This window comes from Microtus ochrogaster, linkage group LG8, assembly GCF_000317375.1.
Source record: "Microtus ochrogaster isolate Prairie Vole_2 linkage group LG8, MicOch1.0, whole genome shotgun sequence".
Lineage (NCBI taxonomy): Eukaryota > Metazoa > Chordata > Mammalia > Rodentia > Cricetidae > Microtus > Microtus ochrogaster.
In genome coordinates this window covers 26,394,556-26,400,132 of record NC_022033.1, presented here as the reverse complement: position 1 = coordinate 26,400,132, position 5,577 = coordinate 26,394,556, and the positions used below count along the sequence as shown (strand labels likewise).

General features: G+C 42.3%; 1 protein-coding gene across 2 annotated transcripts in view; it reads right to left on the bottom strand.

Moving 5' to 3' along the window:
* Mapre1 (microtubule associated protein RP/EB family member 1) overlaps positions 1 to 5,577 on the bottom strand; it is a 26,824-nt gene that overhangs the window by 14,970 nt on the left and 6,277 nt on the right. The gene's annotated exons all lie outside the window — the stretch shown is intronic.

Sequence of the window (5,577 nt, the reverse complement as noted above, 5' to 3'; positions counted from 1 at the left end):
AAAAAAAAAAAAAAAAAAAAAAAAAAAAACAAAGGGCTAGAGATGGCTCAGCAGTTAAGAGCACTCCTGCAGAGGACCTGAGTTTGATTCCCTGAACCCATACAACAACTCAGAATTGTTTGTAATGCTATTTTCCAGGGAATCCAATGCCCTCTTTTGGTACCTAGGGTGTCTGAAGCACATGTGGCGTACAGACATACATGCAGGTTAAACACTCATACACATAACATTTTTTTTTTATCTATTAACAAAATGACAAGGGGTCTTAAAGTTTACTTTTAGAAATATGTATCTCTGTCAGACCTGGAACTTACTGTAGAGCCAAGGCTAGCTATGAACTCATAGCAATCCCACTGCCTCAACCTCTGGAGTGCTAACTCAAAGCTGGTTTTATTTGACAAATTCTTTAACATATTTTCAATCTGGAAAACAGGCAGAAAATAAAGGTTGCTATGAAAGTCTAACTCTTGTTAGAAATTGCCATAAACAGCCACTAGAAAGAAAAATGAATGCACAAAACAGTAAAAAGGAAAAAAGGGGCAAAACATTTTTTAAATCTTCACAAAGATATAGACTTACTTCTCTCCACAGGAGCACAGAGGATTTCAAAGATCTCTCTTCTGAATTAGGTTAGAAGAAAACTGGAGGAGCTGGGTGTAGTGGTACATACCTGTAACCCCAGCATTCGGGGAAGCTGAGGAAAACAGCTTGGTTCAATGAAATGGCTCAGTACCTAAAGGTGCTGGCTATGCAAGCCTGGAGATCTGAGTTCGATACCTGGAACCCAGGTACACATAGAAAGAGAGAACAAATTCCACAAAGGTGTTCTCTGGCCCATGCATGCCCACACATATACCATACACATACATAGTTTTTGTTTTGTTTTGAGACAGAGCTTACAACATAGACCAGGCTGACCTTGAACCCAGAGATATGCCTGCTTCTGTCTTTTAAGTGCTGAGATTAAAGCCATACACCACTATACCCAGCACATATTTTTCTTAGAACTAAGGAGCAACCAAACAGACCAACCAACCAACAACTCAGCAGCAAAAACCGTCTGCTTCTTAGTCATCTGTTCAAAGAATCATTAGTTTTTAGTTTAGAACTCAGAGAGTCCCTAGAGACATTATAACTTTTAAAAACTGAATAGAAGAGTTGGGGATGTAGTACAGTGATAGAGTACTTGCCAAGTATAAGGACTCTGAGTTCAAGTCCCAATACGCACATACACGCACAAAGAAATTTAAAAACAAGGACCAAAATATGTGGCTCAAATAAATACCACAGAGGCCAGAGTCCAACCCTAGCATTACACTGAGCTCCTGATTCCCATGAATCACATTAGAAGCCCATAGGACATAGTTGTCACAGTTGGGGAAAGAAGCATTTTCTAGAAGCGGAGTGTACCATGTGACTACACTCTCATTGACCAAAAATGTGTTAATATATATATAAAATAAAAAAAAAAAAGAAAAGAAAAAAAAAGTAAAGCCCACTAAAAGAGCTGGGGATAGAGCCCAACAAGAGTTCCCCAGCTGTGTACAAGGAGCCAGAGGATTTTGGTTGGTTGATTGGTTGGTTGGTTGGCTGGTTATAGAGACAGGATCTTGCAATGTAGTCCAGACTAGTCTGAAACTCTCCATAAATCCTCCTTCCTGCAACTCTCAAATGCTGGGATTACAAAAATGTACCACCATAGCCAATCCTCATACCCTTTTCATACATGTCTCAGCTAGGAAAAAAAAAAATCAGGTTGGGGGGATCCTTTCCACTCTGCCTGAGTGAGACTAGGGCAAAAGTTGACAACTCAAGCAGAGCTTCAAAATAGGCCAACAATCTTCAACAAGAAGAACCCATCAGTCTCTAGCTTGACAGTGTGAAGTAATGGGAGGAGAATAAGGCAGTGTCAGGGTGTCCACTGGCTGTCAAAAACTCCACTCTAAGGCTCTGCTTGGGAACAGAGACCATAAAATACAAGGCCAGGACACAGTCCAATACCAGACAATTTCTTATCTCAAGTACATTGATGCTCAACCTGGTTCAGTTCGGGGTACTCTTAGAAAGTTTAGTGAAAACCCTAGCCAATATTCCCTTACTAACACTAGGCATGATGGTACACATCTGTAATCCCAAAACTCAGAAAGCTAAAAAAGGCGGATCAGGAATTCAAGACCAGCCCAAACCCAGAAAAGGACAGTTACAATATAATCTGTAATCCCAGCATTCCTATAGCAGACAGGAAGGGATCACAGGGAATTTCCAGGAGGTTGTGGGCCCAGAAAGCCTGGAGTGCATAGGTTGGCAGAAAAACAGAGAAATCCCTGCCTCAACAAGATAGAAGAGAATCAACTCAAGACCTGTCCTCTGACCTCCACATGTACTCCACAGCACACTAGATCCCTCACACCCATATATCACACAAAATAAATAATGCCAGTGCTTTAATACTAACATACACAAAACACACATGACTATGAAGAGTGAGTGCTTAGGCTTCAATGCAACTTGATTATCTTAAATGACGAATTAAAAAAAAAATCTGCAGAGGGCTGAAGGGTCATTAATACAGACCTTAAAATTCAAGCTCAAAATATTTTAACAGGGGGAATACTATTTTGATGTAAACAGAACTGTATAACCAGCATTTGCTTTGTCTTGTATGTTACTCACTGTTAACAGTCTGAGGGGCAAGAAACTGGAAACAAATACAGAGCCAATCCACTAACAGAAGAGACATACAAAGAAATTACTAGTGCTGCCCACCAGACACAGGGTGGCAAAAAGCAACTCCTGGCTCCTTCTGGACAAAAGCAAGCTTGCTGTCAAAATCACTGTGTGATGTCAAAATCATTCTGTGTGACCAGAGTTTCTTCTCTGATGGTATCTACAACAGACTTGACTGGTTAGCACGCCAAAGATGATCCCTGACAGAACATAAGAAGCCTCTTGATCAGCCTGCCAGCATCACCAAGGTCTTCTCCCCCTTTCTCACTTCCAGAGCCACGCAAGGGCTCCTGACTCTGTGGGTGGGTGGGGAGCTGATACTGAAAACACTAGTCACGTCACAGCCATCAGCACATGACCAGGGAAGGATCCCCACTTCGTACTTCTAGAGAAAAACCGGATATTATCTCCTAAAGACTGTGCATGGTGGAAATTTCTGGTCTTTTGATCCACTGCTCATTAGAAGTTTGATAAGAAAGAACCAGAACTGGTGCTGAAGGCCTCAGACACACAAGGAGCTGAAAAGTTTCCCCTCCTCTGACTCCCAGAAAGGAGCTGAGAAGGACCCCGGCCCCAACTCTCAAGAACAGTCTGCAGCTTATCCTGTGTGGTCTCAGACTACAAGTGAAAGCTGCCTTTGAAAGGCAAAATGAAAAACACAATGCAACCACCTACATATTCCAAGAGCCACCCGAAGCAGCTTTCAAGAGGACAACTATCAATGAGGAGAAGCTACTCACATATCAGTTAAACGTCTTACACTCAACACTTTCTCCTACGGAAAACACCTTATCTAGGATAAGAAAAGTGGCAGAAGCCAGAAAAGCTGAAATACTTCACAGAGTTTATGATAAAGTGTCATCATAACTAGTTATATACAGTTGCATTTGCTCGATTCTTTCTCTTCTACGTGCCTCTTTAAAAATGATAAAGTGTCATCATAACTAGTTACATACAGTTGTATTTGCTCAATTCTCTTCTACATGCCTCTTTAAAAATGCAACACACTGGGAGGCAGAGGCAGTCAAATCTCTGAGTTCGTGCCAGCCTGGTCTATGGGAGCTAGTTGGAGAGCTAGGGCTGTTACACAGAAAAACCCTGTCTTGAAAAGTAATAATAAAATAAAATAAATATCCAACACATGCCATATGTAATCAATCTCATATGTGTACTACCATACAGGTAATCCTAACATGTGAGAAGCAGAGGAAAGAGAATGGCCACAAGTTAGAGACCAACTACCCTTGGCTACAGAATAAAACTTTGTCTCAAAAAAACAAAAAATGGTAGGGTGGAGGACAAGGTAATTAAGAGCACTGGCTGCTCTTTCAGACGACTCATTTCCCAGCAGCTCATGAGCATCTGTACCTGGTCCACCAGGGTCTGACAGACAATCAGCAGCCAGGAGACCCTGGCAAAAACCAAGCTGGTGAACCAGGACTACTGCCCCAGTTCACAGCTGAGGAAACAGCACTAGACGACCACCGAAGAATTCATCCAAGGTCACAAGGTTCAGAGCAGACTAAAGGCTTCTTCATGATGTGACCTGTCTAAGATAGCTCCCTGCCTAAATCAGAAAAGCCTGGGGCTAGATTGGGATATGCACAACTTATCTATACAGGAAGAGATGCAGCTTCTAATTAAGTGAGAAATATTCTGGGCTGTATTTATAGACAGAAGGAAATTTTAGGGAAAACCTGCTGGTGAGCAAGCGGTCTCCAATGAAAATGAAGATGACCTCACCCCACATTACTCACAGCACAGGGCAAACAAGTGCTTTAAAAAGCCTTCAACAAACTGTGGCACAGCAAGAAAAAGCTGAGAAAATGACTAGGAGATCGAGGACAGCAGCACAGATCTGAAGCAACCGTCTTTACAACAAAATAAGGTTAATAAAGGCCACTCAATTGTTGGGAACCACTAGAATTCTTCATGCACTACCTCCCTCTGGACAACTGAAAAACAGACTGGCCCTCGCAGCAAATGAAGCAAACAAATGAAACCAAGACCAAGAGTCGGAGGCACTCCCCCTCAAAACAACAAAAAAGGAAGTACAAAAGCTGAGCACCACAGGAAGCAGCTAAGGAATGGCAGACTCTTTAAATCAACCCAAATGGTACCCGTCAGTTAAGAAAAAGTCCAGTGCAAATAGGTGTAGGGACTGAAGAATACAGGCTCTTGTTTTGAAAAAAGGTTCAAATCCCCCTTGTGCTCTTAGTTCTCTATGCCTAGATTCATTACTCAAATTCTCTAAGCCATCTTTCCCATGTGAAACTGGAAGTACCTGTACCTTTCTCTTGGAGATATACTGAGCTAAATGGGGATGTTTGAGAAGCATTTACATAGTTGAGCCTGGTTGTCCAGGCTGTCTGTAATGCAGTTTCTTAGGAGGCTGAGAAAGAAGGATCATAAATTCTAGGCTCCAGGGTAAATTAAAGCCAGACTGAGACATTTAGGAAGACATTGCCTCAAAGCTAGTAAGAGGCTGGGGCTCAGGGGTAGTGCACTTGCATAGCACGTGTAAGTCCTGTTTTTAACCACTAGTACCGAAGAGAAGTTATTTACTGGAAGAAGCAGGATTCTGATTCTATGTCACTAATAAGACCCCCCCCCCAGAAGTTCTGGGAACTGAACCCAGACTTGGGCATGTTGCCCACGTCCTTTTCTACTGCTTTACATCCGAGCCCATTAAGACAGAATTCCAGTAGTTAGAGAAAATATCCCCACCTCACCCCATCTGTGTGGGGGGCTGTTGCTTTTTTTTTTTTTGGTTTTTCCAGACAGGGTTTCTCTGTGGTTTTGGAGCCTGTCCTGGAACTAGCTCTTGTAGACCAGGCTGGTCTCGAACTC